The 25253-nt window shown below is 35.8% G+C and overlaps 1 protein-coding gene and 1 pseudogene across 1 annotated transcript in view; one reads left to right on the forward strand and one right to left on the reverse strand.

Annotated features, from left to right (window-relative positions):
• Positions 1 to 25253, forward strand: part of Vwc2l (von Willebrand factor C domain containing 2 like) — a 151708-nt gene that overhangs the window by 43167 nt on the left and 83288 nt on the right. The window lies entirely within an intron of this gene.
• LOC101970475 (pre-mRNA-splicing factor RBM22 pseudogene) lies at positions 19862 to 21135 on the reverse strand (annotated as a pseudogene).

The following is a 25253-nucleotide window of genomic DNA, read 5'->3' on the forward strand; positions in this document are numbered from 1 at the left end:
TCATTTTGCAACTACTAGGATTTTGCATAAGTAGAATTATTTATTATATCCTGTCTTCTGTCTGACTTCTCTCACTCAATATAATTATTTTAAAATTCATCTGTGTTGTGACACATATCAATAGTCTGCCCTTCTGATTGCTGAGTAGTACATTATATCACTATAACACAGTATGATTTATTAGTTCCCCCATTGGTGGACATTTGAGATGTTTCTAGTTTTTGATTATGTTACCACAAACATTCCTATACAAGTCTTGGCATAGATGTAGGCTTTCTTTTCTATTGAAACTACCTAGGAATCAAATGCTAGATCATATGTTTGTTGTATATTTAACTTTTTTTTTGATGCCAAACTGATTCAGGGTGGCTGTACCATTTCAAATTTCCATAAAAATGTATGAGACTGCCATTTCCTCCACATCCTCACCAATGCTTAGGATCAGCAGTTCTGTTTAATTTTAGCTATTCTAGTTAAAATATATTTTTATTTAATTGTGGTGTTAAAATACATTTTTCCAAGTTCCTTTTGATGAAAAGTAACTTTTCAATGCAATTTTTCCATCTATATATGTTTGGTGAAATGTCGGTTCAAATAATTTGATCAATTTTTTAAATATTTGTTGTTTTATTATTGTATTTGGAGAGTTCTTTATATATTTTGGAGACATATTAGATATATGCTTTGATATATGCTTTTCCCAACTGTTCATGGTATCTTTTTGTCCTATTCATTAAGTGTCTTCTGAAAAACAGAAGTTTTTGATTATAATGAAGCTGAATTTATGAATGTTGTATTTTGTGAATTGTGCTTTGGTTATAACAAAGAAATCTTGATCCTACCCCTAGGTTAAAAAGTATTTTTCTTGTCTTCTCCTGGAATTGTTTCAGTTTCATATTTTACACTTATTTCCATGTTCTGTTTTCAGCTTGTGTATGTGACACAAGGAATCGATTGAAGTTTTTCTTTTACTAAAGTATGGATATTCAGTTTTAGGACCATTTACTGAGAGGACTCTCCTTTCTCTACTCAATTGAATTTGTATCTTTATTTAAAATAAGTTTGTGTATACTGTTATTTTGTTTATATATTTATAATGAAATGTACATTATTCACGTATATTCAATATACATGTATATTTATGTATGTTTCATTATAAATTTGCAACTGTTTCCAAACTCTATTCTGTTCCATTGAAGTTGTTTTAGCTATTTTCGGAACTTTGCATTTATATCTGAATTTTAGAATCACTTTATCACTTTCTACCCTCCTTCCTAAAAAACACTGTTTGGATTTTGGTAGGCATTGTATTGAATCCTATATAGCCATTTGGGGGAAACTGACATCTTAATAATATGTTTTTCAACTCATGAACATGATATGCCTCTCCATTCATTTAGTTATTTAATTTGTCTTATCACCATTTTGTAGTTTTCAGAAAACAAGTCATTTTCATCTTTAGTCTGTTTTATCACAAAGTATTTAATTTTTAATGCTATTGTAATTAGTATGCATATTTACTTTTTTATCATTTCCTGCTAGTATATAGATATAGAATTTATATTTTCATATTGTTCTTAGGTCCTAAAACACTGCTAAACTCAATTATTGGATCTGGTAGATTTTTTGTTGTTGTTTTATTTTTGTAGATTCTATTGGACTTTCTACATGTTATCCTTGAGTAAAGACAGTTCCATTGCTTTCTCATAAATTTGCATGGCTTTTAGTTCTACTTCTTAAGATACTGCACTTTCTAGGACATTCCATACAATGTTGATTAGAGTAGTAAAACAGCATAGCCTTCTGTTGCTCTGATCTGAGCAGAAAATCATCCAGTATTTCACAATTAAATGTGATTTTGCCCATAGAATTTTCATAGATGCATGTTACCAATTGGAAAAATGCCCTTCTATTCCACTCATGCTAAGAATTCTTGTTTTGTTTTGTTCATATTTGGGGATTGATGGTGACTTTTGTGAAGATTTTTAATCTGTGTCTGTTGAGAGGATATTTTTATTTTACTTTTCTTAGTTCATTACTATAGTGAATTAAATTGGTTGATTTTTAAAGTTTGAAGTCAAATTTTACATTTCAAAAATAAATTTTACTTAGTCATAAGGTACTATCCTTTTAACATGTAGGTAGAGTTGATTTGCTAAAATTATGTTTAAACCATTATCATCTAATTTTAATGCTCCAGTTGTTGTTGTTGTTGTTAATTTTTTTTATCAGGTTTTGGTATCAAGGTACTGCTGTGAGTGAGTTAGAAAAGTATTCCCTCTTTTTTAATTTTCTGGAAGAGTTTGTGCAGAACTGGCATCAATCCCTCCTTAAATGTTTGGTAGGGTCCAGCAATGAGCTATAATGTTCTTTGAACTTCAGTTTCCTCTGTTAAAAGTTTCTTAAAACAAATTCATCTTATTTATTTATATAGGGCTATTTATGAGTTATTTCTTCTTGGCTTAGCTTTGGAAGTTTGTATCATCAAGGAATTATATCTTTTCATCTAACTTTCTGAATTTCAGATTATTGAATTATTAATAATATACTCTTAGTATATTTTTAACATCTTAATATTATAGAGTCATTTTATCTTTCTCATTCTTGATTTTGATAATTTCTCTTTTGTATATTTTTTTCCTCATTAGTCTAATTATAAATTTACTGATTTTTTTTTCTCAAAGAACCAACTTTTGAATATATTAATTTTCTCTAATTTTTTTGCATTTTATAGATATGATATCTGCTATGGTCCCTATTTCTCTTCTTCTACTTTGTGTCTAATTCATTTTTCCCTTTTTAATTTCCTAAGGTAGGATATAGAGTCATCAATTTGATTCCCTTTTCCATTTCTAATTTAGATTCTAGTTCCTAGCCTTGTTTTTCATTTTTTATTTTGAAAAAGGGCCTCATTGAGTTGCCAGGTGGACTCATTAAGATGCAGTCCTCCTGTCTCAGCCTCCTGGGTAGCTAAGATAATAGGCGTGCTTAACCACACTTACAGTCTCATTTAGGTTCATCTACAACTTGCCTCTAAGTTCTGCTTAACATCATCCTGCCAATTTCGGTATGTTGAGTCTTACATATTCATTAAATTTAAAACACTCTAATTTCTCTTTTGATTTCTTCTTTAAAACATGGATTAAATAGAGCATATTAGTTAGTTTCCAAATAGTGGGTATTTTCATGGTATCTATTTGTTATGGACTTTATATTTAATTTCACATAGATAAAATAATGTCCTCTTATTATTCAAATCCTCTTATATTTAATGAGACTTGCTTTATAACTAGAATATATTCTATCTTGGTACATGTTCCATATACACCTGAAAAACACATGTATTCTGCATGTGTGATATTCTATAAAATGTCAATTAGGTCAAGTTGATACATAGCATTGGTCAAGTGTTTTATGTGCTTATTGATATTCCATCTGCTTTGTTTTATTAAGTATTGAGAATGGGTCTGAAAATTCCAAATATATTTGTATTTGTCTATTTCTTCTAGTAATTCTCTCAGCTGTTGCATCATGTGCTTTTAACTTTTTTAGGTGAATAAATATTTAGGAATTGTTAGGATTTTTCATAAATTTATCCCTTTGTAATTATAAAATGACATTCTTCATGCCTTTACATTCTTTGCTCAGAAATTTATTTTGAAATTTATAAAATCATTCCAGATTCCTTTAGATTAATGTTAGTATGTTTATCTTGTTCCTGTATTATAGTTTTATCTATGTGTGTGTATATTTAAAGCCCTTTTCCTGTAGATAACATGTATCTGGATCTTGCCTTTTAATCCAGTCTGAAAATCTCTACCTTCTAAATGAGATATTTCACCCATTTATATTTAATTTGAATTATTGAATTGTAGTTCTGTTTAAATCTATAATTTTTCCCCTTACTTCCATCTCTTTAGTCTTTTCTCTTTTTTAATTCCTTATTTGAAAAAATTAGATAAATTTATAATTCTGTTTTTTATTATTTTGGCTACTTAAATGATAATTCTTTAATTTTTATGGTTTATTTTTATTGGTTACTTTGGGGATGATAGTATACTACTTATCATACTTGGCCTTTGATAGAAAAATTATACCACTTCATGTACAGTTTCAGAATCTTATAATAGTTTACTCAAATTTCAATGTTTCTGACTTTTTACAATTGTCATATATTTTGTTTTTATACATTTTTATTTTTTTAATACTTCATCTTATTTTTGTTTCAAGAGTAAGTGATTACTTATCTAAGAAGATTTAAATAATAAGAAAAATCTCAAAAATTTATCCATGGATAAATTTCCAGTGTTTTCCATTTCCTTTCTGTGGATCAGTGTTTCCATCCTGTATAGTTCTTCAGTCTGGATTACTTCCTTTATTATCTCTTGCAGTGATAATGTACTGGTAAATTATTTAAGCTTTTTCATATCTAAAGAAAATTGCCTTCAGATTTAAAGATATTTTTGCTAGTATAGTATATTGGCTGACAGTGGCCTTTGGGTTTTGTTTTGTTTTTCTTTCTTTCTTTTGAAGACACAATTTCACTGTCTTCTCCCTAATATTTTTTTTCTGGCAAGATATGTGAACCTCTTCCTATTAATATGAAATTCTCTCCCTCAACTTCTTTTAATATTCCCTTTATCCCTGTTTTTGTGCAGTGTGTGTACCCGCACGTGTTCACATAATTTTCTTAGTGCTTCTTACACTTGTACTTCATTAAGCCCTTGGATCTGCAGATTTACAGTTTCTATTGAATTCCTAAAATTTTAACCTTTCATTTCTTCAAATATCTTTTTGCCGCTCTTTCTTTGGAAATTCCAGTTAGACCTTTACTAGGTTGCTGTTTTAATCAGCTTATTTTGCTACTACAACCAAAAAAAACTGACAAGAACAATTTTGGAGGAGGAAAATCTTATTTGGGACTCACAATTGTAGAGGTCTTTGTCTATAGATAGCTGACTCCCTTGCTCTGGGTCACAGGTGACACAGAACAACATGGCACACGGGTGTGGTAGAGGAAAGCAGCTCAGGACATGGCAAACAGGAAGCCAAGAACACTATTCACAAGGGACAAAATAAACCCCAAAGGCACACCCCCAGGAAACTTTCTGACCACAGTTATCACCCAGTTAACCCACTCAGATGAATCAATACACTGATTAGGTTGATTAGGTTATGGCTCTCATAACCCAATCATTCACTTCTAAACTTTCTTGCATTGTCTCATGAGTTTTTGAGGGTCACCTCATATATAAACCAAAACAGTTATTTAAAATTGTCCCAGGACTCATTATTCTGATTTTTGTGTTTTTCATTTCATATAGTTTCTATTGTTATGTTTTCAAACCTGCTAATCTTTTCTTCTGCAATGTCTAATCTGCCAATAATCATATCAATATATTCATACTTTATTATTTTCATCACTGAACATTACATGTTTTAAATTTCATTGTTTATACTTAAGAATTTTGAGCATATAGAATGCAATTATAACTGTTTCAATATTTTTGTTTGATTATTCTGATCTCTATATTATCATTTTGTAATTTTTATTGATTGCTTTATCTCCTTCATGCTTCATGGCATGTCTGGCAATTTTAAATTGAATGTCAGGCATTATAAATTTCACCTTGTTAGATGCTGTGCATTTTTTTTTTCTGTAAATATCGTTGAGTTTGCTGCAGGACAAAGTTAAGTTTTGTGGAAATACTTTGGTCTTTTTATGTCTGCCTCTTAAGATTTGTTCAGTAGGACCAGAATGGTATTCAGTCTAGAGATAATTTTTCCCCAATTATTAAGAAATACCTTTTGAATAATACAGAATACTTCATTAACTTTCCCAGTCCTATATTCCAGTGTTTCCTTCCTTTGAGTAGTTTCCTGGTATGCATGTGTCAATACTCAGCTGGAGGGGAATCAATGCTCGATCAATACTTGATGGGAACCCTTCTGCAGGTATCTGGGGTTCTTGGTCTTTGTGCAACTCTCTTTTCAGCAGAACCTGGTCCTAAAATCTAAAGCTGCCTAAGTCTCTCCAAAATTGCAGCCCTGTTTCTTCAACTTTGGGAGTCATCCGGCTCTCCTTACTGAGTGCTATGGCCTAGAAACTCTCACAGCAGAAACATGGGATAACCCCACGAGGCTCCTCTTACTTGTTTCTCCTCTCTCAGGAGTCACTAGCCTTCATTGCCTGGTACACAGTGCCTTAAAAAACCACTGTTTATTATATTTCATTTATTTTTCATGATTTCTAAAGGAAATGTAAGTCTTATCACTGTTTGTATACCTTGTCCATAATTGGAGAAAGATACTTTAATTTTAAACTTGGATTTTTCAAAAGACCAAGCTCCATGTAGTCAATATCTGTCACAGAAATACAGTAATGCGAACCGATTATAACTCACCAAATTAAGACACTCATTGTCCCCAAAATAACCACTACATGATAGTCACTCAATAAATATTGAGTGCCTCCTTTGTCTTAGCCATTATAGTAAGTATAGTTTATATAAAATTATTTCTAATCTTTAATACTATAACAGATTAGGAGGTTTCTCCTCTTTTTATCATACCTTTTATGCAAAGGAAGGTAATTTCAGACAAAAGATATGAATTGCTGTGCCAAATACCTAGCAAAAATTCTGTATTATTTTTATTCCAAAGACTCCATGCTTTCTGCCATGCTATAGTTATTATTTACCATAAAAATAGAATTAGGACATTTAATAATGGATTTTCTAATTATGCTTTCCAGCAAAGGACTTTATAACATTTCTAATTTACCACCTTTAGAAAATTTAGCTGACTAGTAGAATTTTAAAAGAGATTTTCTGTAGATCAGCAGGAAAATAAAATTTATATTGCAAGAACAAAAGTGATAAAATAAAAAGAATATAAAGTGATTAACTTTATCACTCAGTTTCATGCCAAATCCTGAGAATAAGAATTTGCAGTCAGAAGAGAATGAGGCCCAGAGATGCAGATGTCAAGGAAGACTCAGGAGGAAATGGCTTATTTGACAAACCACCAAATACTGCATACAATTGCTGACCTAAGAACAAAACTGTTGGACTTTCTTAAAGCTGTATTACTTTGGTGACTTACAATCTCCTTCTAAAATGTTGAAGGAATAAGCTTTTTAAAAATTAATATTACCAATTTGACATTCATTAAGGGTATCAAATAATTTTTACCTAAAATTATCAAAATTATATTTTTGGAAGCCATTTAATCTCAGATCTTAGTTTAAACATTTCAAATATGTAAATATTTAATAAATATTTTCAATACCCAAAACAAAGCATTGTAACACTTCTGTTATTATCATGTCACAAAACATCATTACATTTTACTACTGAATTGAACCAATGGGAAAAAATGCACAAAATGTAACAAAATTAAAAGAACATTCCAGAATATTGTACCAGTACCTATATCAAATATTCAGAAATGACAATGTATCATCAATGTAATCTATGCAGTTAACTGCAACTTTATATTAGACGTTGTTCTGCTTTAGGTCTATACCTCTTCCCTGAAAACTTACCACAGGCACATTTACATATGAGAAAATGGAAAGAAAAATCTACACAGCATTTAAGATCACCATTATTCTCTTAGGGATCGCTAGAAGTAAAATATCACCTTGAAAGACATTAGGACAAAATAGTAAAATTTTCCAGAAGTATTTCCATTCCATTCAGTTACTTAAAGTTTCTACCATTGAAGCAAAATATAAATCTTAAGGCTATTTTCTTCCTGTTGAACAAAGAACTAAGGAAGAATCTTGGCTATATACAAATGAATATTTGTAGAATGATTATTGTTCTTTATGGTGTGGTTGTAAAGGGTGGAAATGGAAATGATTTCTCCTGGTACCAACACTCTACAGGCCTCCAAAGAACTTAGAGCCAGCTTCACTAGAGAGAGAGAGACTTTGATATCTTTAAATAGGTTGGATTTATTAAGAAAAAAGGACAAAGGCTAAATGGTACTACATGTATGTCCTCAGATGAACCATTAAAACATGGGAAACATTATGGTCCTACTGTGGATACAGGCATAGACCCATTAGAGAACAGGTATATTTCTAAGACGAGGACTGGACTACTCTCTTTAAATGTATTATTTTCCAAATGACTTTTGAGATAAAATGGAAATGATAAAGAATAGAATTTTGAAGCTGCAGGGGCCTTTGTAAATCATTTGTTTTAATACCATGTTTTGCACTTGGAAGACAAGAAAATCCAAAGACGGAAGGTGATGTTGAGTTATTCAAAGGATGACAACAGGAAGAACTAGAAATAGAAGCTAGCTCTGCTCGATCTCAGGGCTCATATTTTAAACTAAATAAATACATATTCTCTGTGAAACCCTATGGGTACTTATTGGTTTGTTTTCATTTAACTGTGTTGCTTGAACGTTTTTATGACAAGTATTTTATAGGATTTAATTTGTTTTTACATGCTGCTGGGTGTTGAGTGCCAATCAAATGATTCTTAAGGTTATTTTTGATTTTGCAAATACTTGCACACTTACAAGTAAAATTATGTGTTTAGAATATTAATGGCAACATTTTGTAAAGAAGACCCTGAGATCTGGCATGTTATTTGGTTTGGAAAGCATACATCAAGGTCAACTTTAAAAATAATTCAAATTGCTTTTTGAGAGAACAGATCACAAAACTTTTTTTTTTGGGGGGGGGGTTACTACGGATTGAACTCAGGGACACTCAACCACGATCCACATCCCCAGCCCTATTTTGTATTTTTATTTAGAGACAGGGTCTCACGGAGTTGCTTAGGGCCTCACTATTGCCGAGGCTGGCTTTTAACTTGGATCCTTTCTGTGTCAGCCTCCCGAGCCACTGGGATTACAGGAGTGGGCTACCACAACTGACTCAAAACTTTTTAATAGAATGTTGAAAAACAGTTGATGAGAGAGTTCCTTTTCAGCATCCATGTCTTTCCAAGAATATGCTTTGTTATTGTCATGATGACCATAGTCCAGAGCACAATATAATAAACTCTTATATTTAATGCAGTTTATCAATTTTTCATTGGCTTCCTTCACTTGATAAATTCATTTATTAAATACCTATGTGCTAAACATTTTGCTAACTGCAAGAAATACAGTAGTGACCAAGATTTAGACTGTATCTTTAGAAACTTCCAGGCCTTAATAGAAGTCCAGGAAAGCAAACTAGAAAAGAAGCAAACATTTTCACTGTCATATGCTCTAAGAAAATTATAGAGAAAACTTGCCAAGGAGGAACAAGAGGGAGAAAAAAAAAAGTAAGTAGGGCTGTAAGTCATCTTGGCCATATTGGAGAGAATTAATCACAGGAAACCAGCATAGAGCAATCTACCGGTTCTTATGCTTCCTTGCAGAATATTTGAACTGTTATGTCTACTTATTTGAGCATAGCAGCAAAGATTGATTTCATGTATCTGCAACTTAATAAATGTTAATAGTTTTTTATTGATATTTCATTATATAAATAATTGATAGAATGTCAGGAATTCGAATGTCAAATCAATGTCTGTACTTTCTGATACCTAACCCCACAAAAAGAAACAAAGACACAATGGAATTTAGGAAAATAATAGATATATAATTGAAAGATTAGTGCCTAGGAAATTAAGATGGGGATTGGAAACTTCATTTGAAAGTATCTGTGAATTCTTTTTGTTCTTTCTTCTGGACCCACACTACTTGATATTTTTCACTCATCTTGTCCTGTTCTTCTGAGAGTCCTAGCGCTTAACTCATCTGTAATTTCACACTTAAAACACCCACTGGCAAAGAACAATCTAATTCCAAATGATAGCACCTGTATCTTGTTCTTAGAACTTGGAAATATTGACTTCTATTATTTCAAGAACTTCAATACCAAATACCTAATATTGGGAGATTCCTTGTAGGGAAAAAAAGGTATTTATTTCTCAAAGAATAAGTAACAACCTCTGTTTGAAGCCCACTAATGAGACAGATACATGATCACATAATGGGCAGGTGAAGACTGGGTCAAAATTAGATTCAAGGTCATAGTTTAATCATCCTGATTACCAAGCACATTTTGCCCATGCATTTAAATTAACTCTTAAAGGCTATATAAATGACTGCTCAATCATTTTTATTGTTTTCAAGAATGTCTCCATCATCTTCCCAGCATATTCAGGTTCAAGATGCTCTGAGCTGAATTACATTCCTGGAAACCTGTTGGAAGAAAACTTTAATAGCTCAAAACATGCTCCCCTTGAACTTTCTGGCCTTACTTTGCTTCTCATGAATCTATGATTATGTGTAATTAAATAGAAGAGTAAGGTTATTCATAGAAATTCATTGGAGACTAAAATTGAATGAATCAATCAATCAATCAACAGGCCAAGGCAGAAGTTGGTAAAATTGAATTGTTTCAGGCACTGTAGGATGAATAAGTTGGATGAAAGCTATACAACGTAGGTTTGTCTGTAAAATAGACATTTATTGGCCAGCCATATCAGTTACTGAACACATGTAATCTCATTTAATCTTCTCAATAGACCTTTTACAGATGAGACTAAAATAGAAAATTATTTATCTTTGGGACCATGAATGGAAAGTTGTAACACCTGTGTTCCCCACTATTTTCTATCCAAAACCCATGCTCTTTCCACTACACCACACAGCCAAAGTGTGCTTCGTGAATGCACTCCCTGGGTAACAGACATTCTTATACTTCATAAACAAAGAGCAAAACTGAATTGGAGTTTAGGGTTCTACAACAAACTCATAGGATTCCATAGGTTTTGTTACTATAGATGTGTTCTGAACCTTGTTTGAACTTTCTTATTTTCTCTTGTTGCATTGGTGAGTGCTTTTTAGTTGCAAGTAACATATAAGTCAAAAAAGTTTACCTATTTAAAACATCCAGGGCACCTGGCAGTAGGCCTAGTTAAATCAAGGGACTAGAAGAGAAAGCCTGCATTTCTTCTATTGGTTGGATTTTGAGGAACTTCATGGTGACTTGAGGGCTACCAGCAGATCCAGATGTTCTTCCTCATGTATCTATATCTGGTTGTGGAGGAAAAGAAAGGTTTTTTTTTTTTTTTTGTGTTTTTTGTAACATAAATGTTGAATGTGACTTAAATTAGCTAGAATTGAGGTTAGTCAGATTCCTGAAACAATCCCCCTGGGTGCTGGAGCCACATTTTCATCCCTGATGGGGGTGAAGACAATAGCACTAGAGTCACATGGTAGTGAACATGTGTGTTCCCCCAGGGAAAATAAGAGTGCAAGTTTCAGAAAAATAGGTTAATGTTTGATAGGCGTCAAAACACATGACATTTTCATAATAGGCCAAAATTAGGGAGAAAGTGAATTTGTTATAAAAAATAATCTGTGTGCACATGCACCAAAACTATAGGTGTTTGCAACAATCCTAACAAACACATCAAAGGTGACTTAAAGCTAAACAAGATTTTGATAAAGTATGTCACAATCATGCTTCTGAATGTTCAATTCATACGTGATGAATGAAAACCATCCTTGAATATAAGGAGTCTTGATGGGGAACATCTTCACCCAAAGATGGATAACAGGTTAAAAAGACCTTGAATACAAGGCCTGTCTCCAGAAAACTGACATTTCATGTCACCATGGTGATGGCATGAAGATTGACACCAATACTGGCTGACTTCCCTGGTTGCTGTGGAAATAGAATTTTACAATATTCATTTGTAACTTAGAGCCACCAAATCTGGCAGACAAGTCAGTGGATATTCGACTTATCAGGGATCCTAAAGGTGGGCTTGCATTTTCAGTGTGAAGATATGTATGTAACACACCATAATTAGATATCAACCTGGGCTCTTTAACCAAAGTGATAGGTTTCATATGTAATCACCATTTTTGCACGTTAATGTTTTTTCTTCTCTTCCAACAACAACTTTAAAATATTGGTTTTGAAATCAATTTTCATAAATATCTGCTTCAAATATTTTTGGTAAACTATTTAGTAGAACTTAACACTACTCTGTAATCAAAAGTGAAAACAGAAAAATATTAAGGCATACTTCTAATGTCATGAGAAATTAGGCTAATTTCTTAAAACTAATAAAATGGTGAGTTCACTGAAATCATGCCCCAATAAATAATAATGATGATAAAGAAAAGGAATATGATGGTCATTAATGTGTTCCTATTATTTCAAGAAATGTGCTTGATATCTTCCCATGCATTAGTTCTAGATTAGCGTACAGTTAAGCTTCTATAACAGGTAAGCACCCAATTTTCAGTTGTTTAAACTGATAGTAGTTTATAATTATTCATTTGAAGATCTAAACAAATATTCCTTATTGATTGTTGACTCTTTTCCAGGCTGAGATTCAAAAACTCAGACTCATATCTTGAGAGTCTACCATACTGAACTTGTAGTATCAAAGTCTTCTTACTCATTGAACTCAAAGGAGAAAGCACCAGTTCTTTAATGGACTAGACCTTGACTTTTGCTCAGTATTATATGATATGCTTATTTATATTATAAGAAAGACAGAGAACTGATCTTACTTTATGTCCAGTTCTAGGAAATGCATCCAAACCCAGGGAAGTTTTACCACTGTGTTAGTCATATTTTATCACTACGACCAAAGTTCCTCACCAGAGCAATTTAGAGGAAGAAAAGTAATCTTGAACTCATGGTTTCAGAGCATCAGTCCATGACTGTCTCACTATCACTTTGGCTCCAAGGTGAGGCAGAGCATCATAGCAGAAAGGCATGGTGAGGAAAACTGCTTACCTCATAGCTACCTGGAAACAGAAGGAAGAGACAAAGAGACAAGATATAATCCCCGTGGGCATGCCCTCAATGACCCACTTCCTCTAGCCATGCACCACCAGCCCACAGTTACCCTCAGCAGAGAAGTTCTTTCAAATTATTAATTTATCAAATGGATTCATCCCTTAAATAAGTTATAGCTCTTGGAATTGAATCATTTCACCACTAGACATTGCTGCATTGTCTTACACATGAGCCTTCAGGGTACACCTCATCCAAATGGTAACAAGCCTATACAGCAACCTTTCTTTAAGATGGTTTTATATAGATCTGTTGGTGTTATCAGATGAAATACAGCTTCATAATAACAACTCTCTAACTAGTATGTGTAATAATGGTGTTATCAGATAAAAACAACTTCATAAACTCTCTAGATAGTATGTGGAAAAATATTTTAGAGGGGAAACTATTACCTAAATATATTGTTTTCAGAATATTTATAAGCATTTCATGGAATACACTTTGAGAAATATTACATTTTTATGCCACCTCTTTGGTGAATATCATGTAGAAATATTTACATAGGTACATCTAATTTTTTAATAGTTTTCTGATGTCCTTGAATTTAAAAAATATCTTTATCCATTTTCTGTTGCTATAACAGAATACCTAAGAGGTAAATTACAAAGAAAGAAATTTGTTTAGGCTGATATGTCTGGAAATCCAAGAGCACAATACCAGCGTCTGCTAAATGTTTTGTGAGCACCTCCTGGCAAGATTGCAAGCAGGTGCATGCAAAACAAAACAAAAAAAACCAAACAAGGGGCAGCCTCATTTCATAACAACTTCCTCTCACTGTACTAACCCAGCCCCATGAGAACTACATCAATCCCTCTTAATGTCCCAATTACCTCTTCAAGTTTCCACCACCTATCAGCACTGTTACACTGAGGACAAATTTAATGTGAGTTTCAGAGGTGACAAAACATTTGCAAAACACAGCAAGAAGTGATTGCTGAGCCTCATGACCAGATCTATCTATAGCCCCTTTACTTGTCTTTCCTATATCCTTGGTGAAATGTGAGCTAGGTCAGAATGGTAACCTGTATTTATGGACATGCGTGAAGCTCAACAATCATCTTGATCTCATTAGCACCTGTCTAGGTGCGAGATTAATTGTAGTTTCCCTGATGTTGTGAGGAAAGAATTTAATCATCACAGACACTTCTCAAAGATGTCATGCCAATCAGACAACTTTATCCATGAAAGACTTGCAGGTTTAAAATTCATAGATTCCTAAATCATTACAACCCAATTTTCAATAATATACTTTAAAATTACAATCTGCATTGCAACATGGAAAAAAATAAGAAAATATTTTACTATTTACTTTGACGGCTTATTGTTTCTCCTGCCTGTATAACAGAAGAATATCTTTCCCAAATAGAAGTTTACCAATCAAAGTTAGTCCAAAAGAAGAGGCAGCCTGGCGTAATAGGAGCCGTGTGAATGAGGCCTCAGGAGACCATGGTTCCCTTCCCTTAGCAGTGAGATCTTGAGCAAGTCATTTCATCTCTCAGGGCTATTTTCTCATTTGCAAAATGAAGTCAGCAAGACACCCTGCCTGCCTCCCAGGTCGGTTGTGAGCATTAGAAATGATGAGAGAATTTCCTCAAATATGAATTATAAAAAGACAAGAATGCATATTTGTAGAAAAATATTGCAACATATGAGGATTGGAAGCATTTTCTATTATTGAGTAAGTAAGCCATTTATTTTGTTCCCGTCAAGGCAGTGTATAATACGGTGGAGTGATTTTGAGCAGGGTCTATGACAATAGAGAGACTAGCTCTCCAGGGCAACCTGTTTGACCTTGAATCAACTCTTTATCCTCCCAGCAATTTAAGATTTCCCAGGTGAATCCAGGAAAATAATACATTCCTCATAAAGTAATTATGAGGATTAAATGTGATAACATATGTAAAATGCTTCTAATAGCACCTGTCACGTGACAAATGCTGGCAACTCACTGCATCTATCAGGGAAGGATATTAGATGTGATTTATTTGGGGCTTGCTTTTTCCAACTTCCCTGGGTAGGTCTCTATGATTGCCATAAAAGCAATACCAAGCAGGATCGGAATTACGAGTTCATTGGGGAAATAAAGAATTTCAGGGAGAAGTCCAAATCTAGTTTGGGAGAACTGTTCTCTCAGCACACATTGGGCTTGCAAAGCCCTTAACTTGATGCAAATTGCTTATAACTGTTGGGCTTGCTGCTTTCCGGCCCCCAAAGCTCTTGTTTTGAAAACTTTATATTTCATGTACAAAGGCCCTTACTGTGGACACAGACCCAGACATCTTCTCAAAGTGATTATCTCTTTGTTGTACACTAATGGGGCATTAAAAAATTATGCATCTGTTAAGAAATTTCTTCAAGTTATAGAAATGATATTTTATTCCCAAATGGACCAGGGATGACAAATTCAAATGCTAGATGGACTGAGCAAGTGAAATAGGTATGTAAAGTAAAGCCTGTACACTGTCAAGGGACTCTCTGTGTTAAATTAAAACCAACAGGAATATTCTTTGTTTTTTTTAAAAAAATGGTATCTTTCCATCTATTTTTGAAACCTGAGTCTATTTTGGACTTTTATTTTCTCTCACTTTAGATGGAAATACTCAAGAGTAAAAGAAAATTAACAATAAGCATAGGTAAGCAGATCTATTATTTAGTCCCTAAGTTGGGGAGAGATTATGGTGGAGCCTATGGCAAATGAGAGAAAAATGTGTGATATCTCAAATGGAGGTACCATCTGCCCTTGTCAATGGCGGTCATGTAAAAATGTGAGACTAATACTAAGTCTTCCTATTATTAAATAGAAAGCCAGAAATCTGCTTTTTAAGTGAAATCTCCCAATTTTTGAAAGTTAGCTAGGAAAATAAAAAGAACTGTAAAAACATAATAAATGCCAACAAAAATTTCAGGTCACATGTGGCTTTGTGATTGCTGACAATCATGAGGACCTCCTTTGCAAAAAAGAAGTCACTGATTGCAAAGGAGCTAAGGGACTGGCCCAAGGTCACATTGATACTGTCAAAGCCAGAAGTTGAATGTGGATCTTCTGACTCTGTCTCAATCCAGGAGAATTAGTCCATCTTCTCACATCCAAAGCAGCCACAACATTATTGATAATAGAGTGCATGAACAGAGAACACAGCAGTTAAATATATGTGTTTTTATTATTCCCGACTCTCTCCTGTTTTGTCTCAAGAGATTTCTCCATTTTCTCATGTATTATCTAGGACATGATAAAACCCCCTATCTCCCTTTCTTAGTGTGATAATAACTCTCACACTCAGAGGAAGCAATCTTCTGCTTGGGAGCTAATGTCTTTGTAGATTTAAGGAAATATACTACAGTCAATATGCAGAGTGGTTTGGCACAAAAAGCACATATTGTGTCATTTAAATCAGTATGTCAATGATATATATAAATAACGAAATCATGCACATTCAAACTGCTAGCTTGCCTAGATTTTAATACCCAGTGTGAGATGTATCGACCACATGTTAGCATTCTGGTGAAAATGCTAATTTCCATACAGCACAGTGATTGCAAAAATACTCACTGGGTTACAGATCAGGGCATCAATGCCAAGTACTAATGAAAAAAAAATTTTGGACATAGTGCATCTAATTTTCCCAGCCTCTCACGCTCTGATACACCACAGGCTTAAACTAAAAAGATTACTTGTGGTTACCTGGTGAGCTAATGCCACCCGACCCAAAGTTACACAACAGCAGGCACTGAATAGCAAATTAGTAGGTAGTGGGGAAACAGTGATTAAAACCTGAAGCTGGCCTCGTTACATCCATAATTATATTTATTCAGTGCTTCAGTGCATTTGGAAGAGAAACCATATTTCTCTCTGCCTTTCTCAGGCGCTATCTCTCTTTTCTCCCTCTCTCTTTTTTTTGATATTTCATCTACTTATTAATAGTGTGGAAACTCAGGAAGAAAAAGCTGAACTTGAAAAAAAACATTCATTTTAGAAATTGGTTATGTAGCGGGAACCAAAGTGTTCTCTGCACGTCCAAGGGCATTGATTAACTTTCTCTAAAGAGTCTGAGCCCCTTGAGAATCCTAGGCTCAGGGTGACTAGCTCTTAAACCATGATCGAATCAAAGTTCTGAAGAGGGAGGGAAGGTTGCCAATGTTAATTTATCTTCCATTTGCTAAAACAATATAATACCTCCAGCTAATATCAGTTTTTTTTTAGATTTGAACAATCAAGAAAACATATGCCAGATAAAAAGGGATAAATCCCAATTGAGCATAAGATGCCATTGGTGTGACCACTCAGCTCCCCAGTAAGGCTGTGAACTGCGTACTTATTATAGTCTCAAGCAATGGAAGGAGCCAAGATGGGCTCTCCTTTAATCCCTCATGTACTAGAAGCCATAGCCCTGCATTCTTATTGCAGGCAAACCTTGAGAAGCCACCCTTGGTTCAACTTCAACAGGGACCAATCTCTCTGGTACAAACATCTGTGGTAGAAATCTTGTAAGCACCCCTTAATTTTTAAGATGATCTCCTCTGTTTCCTTAACCACAACCTCTGGAGAGAGGCCATGCCTGCATTAGTTTTATCACCATCCCTGGATCCATAACAAAAACAAAAGCTAGCCCATGTGGAACACTTAGTGCTTTACAGGGGAGCTTATTTAAGCCTCACAAAAATTTACAAAGTGCCTGTGATTTTCATTATTCCCACTGTATAGCTGAGGACACAAATCCTTAAACATACTAAGCATCTCGGCTAAGATCACACGATTAGCAAATGAAGTCACAGGGTTTGAACCTAGGTTGGCTGACTTAATCCCTGTGCTAGGCTGAATGTACAATAAAGGTCCACATCTTTCTTTGAATTTCATTAACTATTAAAGTTATTAGACTATTAAGGGAATGGTATTGAAGGAGAAATATCTGTTCTATTTTTTATTTTTATTTTTAGATTTTTGGAACTGGGACTCCATCCCAGGGTACTTAACCACTGAGCCGCATTCCCAGCCCTTATTTTTTTATTTTAAGACAGGGTTTCGCTAAGATGCTTAGTAACTTGCTAAGCTGCTAAGGCTGGTTTTTAACTTGTGATGTTCCTGCCTCAGCCTCCAGAGTTGCTGATATTATAGGTGTGAGCCATCACACCTGGCTAAAACAGCTATTTTAAAAAATCATTTTGGTTCAGATAATGTTCTGCATGTAACTAGTTTATTGATCAAGGCTAACACAGATCATAAACAAACAGCTTTCTCCTTGATTCCTACCTTGTCTTTAAACTTCTTCAGTTTAATTTACAATGTAGACATGGTCTTAGGAGCTTTAGGTCATGAACATAGTCACAATTCATTAGAATGTCTAGTCTTAAGATACTAATCAAAACTCCAAATGTGAGTTAATGTCACCTCCATCCAGAACCCAGGCACAGGTATGAAGGTGAGGTCCTGCTGTTCCATGCCCTCCCCATGCACCCACCCACAAACTTCTGTTTCTAAGAGGGCAGGGAGTGCACTAAGTGAGACTCCTGGGCAAGAACCCAAATAGCCCCACATGGCTCCCTATCTCATGTGGCCCACAGCCATCTCCGACCTTGACACACATCTCCAAGGAGCAGCTCCCTCCTGATTCTGACACAGGAGTTGGCCAGCCATTCAGTCACCTCCATTATTTCCTAGTCCCTAATCCCTAAACTGCCTTTGATTTCCTAGGCCTAAACCAGCATGGGTCTACTATACCTTCCAAATGCAGGAAACATTTAAAACTCTTACATAGGTTCCATGATTAGACCTGGAATCAGGAACTACTACCACCAAAATGGGACAGAGAGTTTTAGGCAGAACTGATGCTTCCACAAAAGCCTCTTCAGCAGTGTTCCCTCCAGGTTCATCCATTTTATGACTTCCTCCAATAATCTTTTTTTTTTTTTGAAAATTGACCCATTTTAATTATTTAAAAACAACACAACACAACATCAAATTTCCCTCATCATCTACAATTCAGTTATATGCAAACATTCTAAGACCAACAGTCCTCTGCCCAGAACCAGGGGATCACACGGGGACACTGAAGACACACGGAGGTGAACGTGGAAGATCAGGGTTTCAGGGTAGCTCATGAGTCTTCCGTTCCAAACACACTCCAAGGTCTGCCTTTTATTTTGTTAAAGAAGGTATTGTATGGGAAGTTCTTTAAAATAAAATAATTTCATCCCAGACACCAGATTTCTTCAATGATAGATCCATAAAATTTGTGTTTCTGATAGGAATAAAAAGTAATTTTTACTTTAAAAATGAGGTAAAGAGCTGGGCACGGTGGCACACGACCATAATCCCAGTGGCTTGAGAGGCTGAGGCAGGAGGATCACAAATTCAAAGCCAGCCTCAGGAATGACGAAGTACTAGGCATCTCTGTCTCTAAATAAAATACAAAATAGGGCTGGAGATGTGGCTCAGTGGTTGAGTGCCCCTGAGTTCAATCCCCAGTACTCCAGGGGGGAAAAAAAAGAGAGAGAGAGAGAGAGAGAGAGAGAGAGAGAGAGAGAGAGAGAGAGAGAAATTCTGGGCTGTGCTGGGTCCTGGTTTCTTCTTGTGTCTCTGAACATGTGACTTCAAAAGAGTTAAATCACACTTATGACACTATGACGATTAGTACTATTTTTTTAGATGATAAAAAAAATAAAATATCCAGTAGACATAAAAATGGTTAAAAGGTTTTTTACTGCAGCTCAATTTTTGGCCCCCCACACCCCAAGAAACAAAATGAACATATAATTGAGATGGTAACTCCATTGGCTATTCCAATTTACCCATCTGCTCGTCCCCCATACAGGTTCAAGGGACTAGCAGAAGGTTTTCTTAGTAATACAGCCATGGCCCTAGCTGTGTTCATGGCAGTTTATTTGAGGTCTGCTGATCCCTTTCACACACGTAGGTAAGCAAGGCTGTGCTTCTCCACTGCCCACATCTGAGCACATTCAGCTTCAACCATAGAAACTACCAGGGAAGGAAGAATATATTTATTCCAAGATTCATTGACTGGGATTTTAAAGTGCCCTTTCTTCCATGGAGCCCAGACTGCTGTATCTTCCAGCATGTGCTCCCATCCTCTGAGGGTCCTGAGAAGGAGAGTGGATTGGTCCTGGAGCCCTCATGAAAGGAGCAGGTGGTCTCATTGGGTGGACCATGTGTGGCCCCAAACCTGGGGGTGGGGATGGGGCAGTCCCAGGCAGTGGTGGCAGGGCAGTGTTTACCACGGCTGGAGGGCCACTCGGGAGGAGGTTGAAGTAGCTGGCAGAGGCTTCTTCTGCTGCAGGAGGAGGAGGAAGAGCTCCAGGCAGTCCTGGAACAGGCTCCAGCTGGGTCCCAGAATCTTTGGTTCCATCCTTCTCTTTTTCTTCTCCTCTGGCTGCTGGGGATCGTCCCCATTTCACCTTGAGTCTGCATCCACTGACAATCAACTTATTAAAGGACTTCTCAGCAGCCACTTCTGCAGCCTGCCTTGTGGCAAACTGGATGAGCGCACACTGCTGTCTCTGTACTACAGTGATCCTTCGAATCTCTCCAAACTGGTAGAAATGATTTATGAGATCTGTCTCAGTAATGGTATCACCCGGACCACCAACATCTAGTGTGGTGATAGTTTTATCCTCCGGTGGGTCCAGACGAGGCATTATTGAAGCCTGCGTTAGAAGCTTATCTGCTACAGGGTCACTGATTCCATAATAACGGTCTTTAATATTTTGATCAGCAAGGGGGTCATCTGGATCTGTAGGCTTCTCATGTCTGTATGGACACTCTTCCCCTCTTTCACACTCTCCTTTCACCCAGAAGGAGCAAATGTGGGACTGATTCCTTTTGTAGTAGGGTGTGGTCCAGGCCAATTTGAGCAGCATGTCACTAGTAGATGTGGCTTTCCCAAGCATGCCGACTGGCCGTGTTCCATCAGAGTTAGAAATTTCTCTTTCCATATTTTGTGTGTAGTACTCTTTGTTGACATCTGACTTTGGCATGTCATCTTTAAAAGAGAACCCCACATCATGAACCTGGATGGGCAGGCCATACTCTAGGTCTAAGAGGCAGATGTTCTTCAATTTACTGCAGGTTTGGCACACCTCAGTCTTCTTGTAGGGCATGTGGACCCCAGGACACCAGCGAAACACTGTAAATGGCCTGGCACAGATTTGCATTCTTTCCCATACTTATCTTTGGTCATTCAGATATATGGGTTTTCTCCAAGACATGTCTGGCATAGAATGGGGAAGTCCAAGTCCTCCCAGTTCTGCCTGTTGTAGGTGTTGGAACCTAGAGAAGTTATCATCTTGAGAGCATCTGGGGGCAGTGGTAGCTTCTGAGTCAGGCCCTCTAATAATCTTAATCCTGCAGAAGAGTCTAAGAACCATGGAACACGGTGTTAGTCAGCTTTCCATCACCATAAAAAAAATATCTGGAACAATCAATCTTAAGAGAGGAGAGATTTATTTTGGTTCATGGTTGTGGAGGCTTCCGTCCATGGTTAGTTGATCTGGGTGCTTTTGAGCTTGTAAGGAGGCAGCAGCTCACAGTGGGAGTACAGGGAAGAGTATGCTCCTCTCCTCATGGCAGCAAGAAAGCAAAGAAAAAGAGCAAGAGATGGGGGTCCAAAAAAAATCCCCTTTGAGGACACATTCTCAATGACCTAAAACCTCCTACTATTAGTATCAGGTTGAGGACCATGCTTTTAACACATGGGCCTTTAGGAGATATTCCAGATCCAAAATGTAGCAAATAGTTTGCTTCCTTTATAAATTCTTCACATGAGCCAACTCACCTCAAACTAATTTTGTTATCATGATATCATGTCATTTATAACTGATGGGACAAATTCCCCTTTCTATTATCTTTTACAGATATATTCATAGTTCAGTGATGATACTGTATTATCCATACAAATTTCCTATCTTGTTGCATTCATTGTGTTTTCAATCTTAATTAGTGCATAATATTTTACTTTATTATTTTCCATTTTTATCTATTTGTACTTATTGTTGGACTTTTGGGTAGAAAAACTTTGACTTTTCATCTCTTTTTGTATCCATCAAGAAGGAAGGAATATTCAAAAATGTAATGCCTGTTAAAGTGTCCACTTTCTCAAGGAATTTACAGTACTTAAAATAATTTATTTTATAATCTAGAATACAGCAACTAGTAAGAATATTAGATCTAATTAAATTGCATTAGTCTTCTTGTTTTAATATTTTTTAAAAGTAATGACTAGCTCCTGATTTGTATGTTAATAAAAGAGATAGATAACTTGAATTAACAAAACTAGAAAAATCCAAAAGTCATTGGTGTTGTTGGCAATTTTGTAAAGTTATGGTTAAAGAAGATAATTAAGCAAGAAGATAATTAAGTTCCCATCCCTAAATGATGTCTAAAGAGAAACAAACAACTACTTGATGATAGTCGCACTACATTCAGAATGACTAATTATAAAATTAAAGGGGACATTTTAGCATTTGAGTTCCTCTGTAAATTTTGTAACCATTCCCAAGTCATGTTCAATTAAGTATATTTCATGCATATTCAAGAAATCTAGAAGGAATTGCTCCAGGGCTGCTGTAGAACTTCTTGGAGTCAGGGACCCAGGCTGTTGCCTTTCCCACGTTACTTCCTGATCCAAGATGGCCCCGGGATCATGAGCCATTACATCTATACTCCATGCTTAAGGAAGGAGGAGGCAACAAAAAGAGACACATTTCCTTCCTCAAAGTGTACACCATTGTATCCCATTGGATAGGAATTAGCCCCTTGACCACACCTAACAGCAAAGGAGCATACGTACTAAAAAGTAAGCCTTATTCCAGAGTCCCTGAGCCAAGCTACAAGAAGCAGGATATTTATTTCAGATGAAGAAAGAAAGAATGAACAAATAGCAATCTTGGGCACCACGGGATGAGATGATTTGTTGACTATTACAACCTAAAGCCAAATACAGAGAACGGAGCCAAGTGGTAAGACAATGGGAATAGAGAGGGATGCAACTTCTAAGGAAGGAATCATCTTGGAAAATGATGACAGGGATTTGCTAAAACAACCCTCCTGTCTTCTTCTGTCTACCTCTTTTTTCATCGTGACCCTGTGAATTTCCGTGACAAGTAGAATGCAGGAGAGGGATGTTGTGAGTCTTCCGAGGCTGCATCTTCAGAGCCTGACAGCCTCTGTTGCCACCCTCTTGCCACCCTCTGCCATTACCAAAGGAAGTCCAGGATGGACCCTTGAATTATGAAAGACCATGGAGAGATCAAGGCCTAGCTGACAGCTAGCCAGGGTTGCAGATTTGTGAATGAGGTTAATTTTAGAACTTCCAGCATGTCTGAGCTGACAGCTGACTGAAAGCTTGTGTGCGAGCTTGGGAGAGCCACTGAAAAACTGGTCACTCCCAGAAGTATAAGAAGTCATAAATCATGGCTTTTTTAAGCCACCAAGCTTTGGTGTGGTTTGCTGTGTGGCAGTAGCAACTGGTACACTGGTATATTTGGAAATCAACACAAATAATGATATCTGCCATGCCTTGAGGTGCTGGCTTTAGATTTTATACAAACTACAGTTCTAATGTTTAACAATCCTGATTACAAACACTAAAATATGGACTAAATTCTAATTTTGTAATATGATAGCATTGGTACTATCCAGGTTCCTTTCATTTTTAAAAAAAAAAATTATTTTTTGGGCTCAGTGGCAGAATGCTTGCCTAGCATATGTGAGGAACTGGGTTCAATCCTCAGCACCACATAAAAAATAAATAAATAAAGGTATTGTGTCTATCTACAACTAAAAATTTATTTTAAAAGTTATTGTTTTCAATCAATATATAAAGACACAAAGTGTTGTGTGTATTAACGGGGTGTCATAATGTTCAAAGTAGGTACACATTATACAATGTTCCAAACAAATTAAACAACTTTATTTCCTCAAACACTTATTATCTCTTCATGGCAAAGACCTTTGAAGTCATTTCTTCTAGTTGTTTGAAATGCACAGTGCACTATTGCTATCTTTAATTTTTACCTTCTTAGAAAAGCATCACAAATACTTTATTGGATTCTTGAAAATAGAATCAATGCAGAGCCTCATTATCATGTTTGTGCAAAAGATACCACCTCCCAGACACTGGTGCCTAATATATCTTTAAAAATGTGCTTGGTTAACAAGATAAGTAATGTTCAATATAAGGAAGGTAATTTAATGAATAGAAAAAATAAAATATGACTGAAAGCAAAAGAAAAAGAATCCTAAGGAATATGTAAAATAAATCAATTTCTTCCTAAAACAGACTATTCATTTCTTCCTACCCCATAACTCCTTCTCATGCCTGTGATCTACCTCCTCCCTCCATCCCAGTGCCAGCTTGGAGACTTTTTTGTCTTTTTCTTACTATGTTCCCCCACGGACAAAAGGAAGAAAGAAATAAGCAATAGTTATGTCTACGTATTGTGTCAAGGTGATAGAAAAATACAAAAGGTTCATTTATCACTGATTTTAGTCTATTTGATAGCCAGTTTGATTTCTTCCTTTTCTTTTTTTTTTTTTTACCTTATTTTTCCTTAATCCCTGTTGTCTTGGAGTCTGAGCATTTATCCATTCCTAGGGTGGGGAGAAGTGTCAAAAGACCATTTGCACCAAATGTACTAGTGCTCATTTTCTCAGCCACTCCTGACAGCAAAGCACCCACCCCTCCCTGTCCCCCTCCTTTGATCACAAACAGCAATACCTGAGCAGCAGCTTGAAATCAATACACTCTCCCTCTTTCAGCATCCCCATTACAGGAATAAGGGGGCTTGAACTGTGAAGTTCTGACTGAGTGTTGATGTGCCGTGTAAACAAACCCAAGAGCTTCAGCATAAAATGTCATGTCCAGGCACCAAGGCTGAGCCCTCAACCCCTGTCTGGATGGAGATTGAGTGCAAAATAAGAATTACTGCTACAATTTCCAAGAAAACAAATGAATGGGCAGCAGGAGATGAATTTAGACTTTGATAAAGTGAAATACAGTAATCTGAGTTAATGGGGCGACTATTTGAGTTTTTCTGTTAGGTTTTCAACTTCATCTATAGGACAAAGATCAGAATAACATATCTGGCAAAGAAAGGAAGGAAGAAGGAAGAGAGGAAAGAAGGGAGGGAAGGAAGGGATTTTGAACATTATAATGTGCCAGTCAATTCTTTATTTAGGGATTTGATGCCCAGAATATCAATATCTCTCTCCCTCTAACCTCCAACAATTTGTTCTCTTTTATCACGTCTAGATTTCAAGACCCACAACACCTAGGGAGTAATTTCTCCATGTCCTATCCCTGTCTCCTGTCGGGTATAAAAACAAGCAGCAACACATTTACATTGAATTTAAATAGACTAATGCTTCCTGTGATGAGATTTAAGGTGACTTGCAGCTAATTGG

Source organism: Ictidomys tridecemlineatus, chromosome 7, assembly GCF_052094955.1.
Source record: "Ictidomys tridecemlineatus isolate mIctTri1 chromosome 7, mIctTri1.hap1, whole genome shotgun sequence".
Lineage (NCBI taxonomy): Eukaryota > Metazoa > Chordata > Mammalia > Rodentia > Sciuridae > Ictidomys > Ictidomys tridecemlineatus.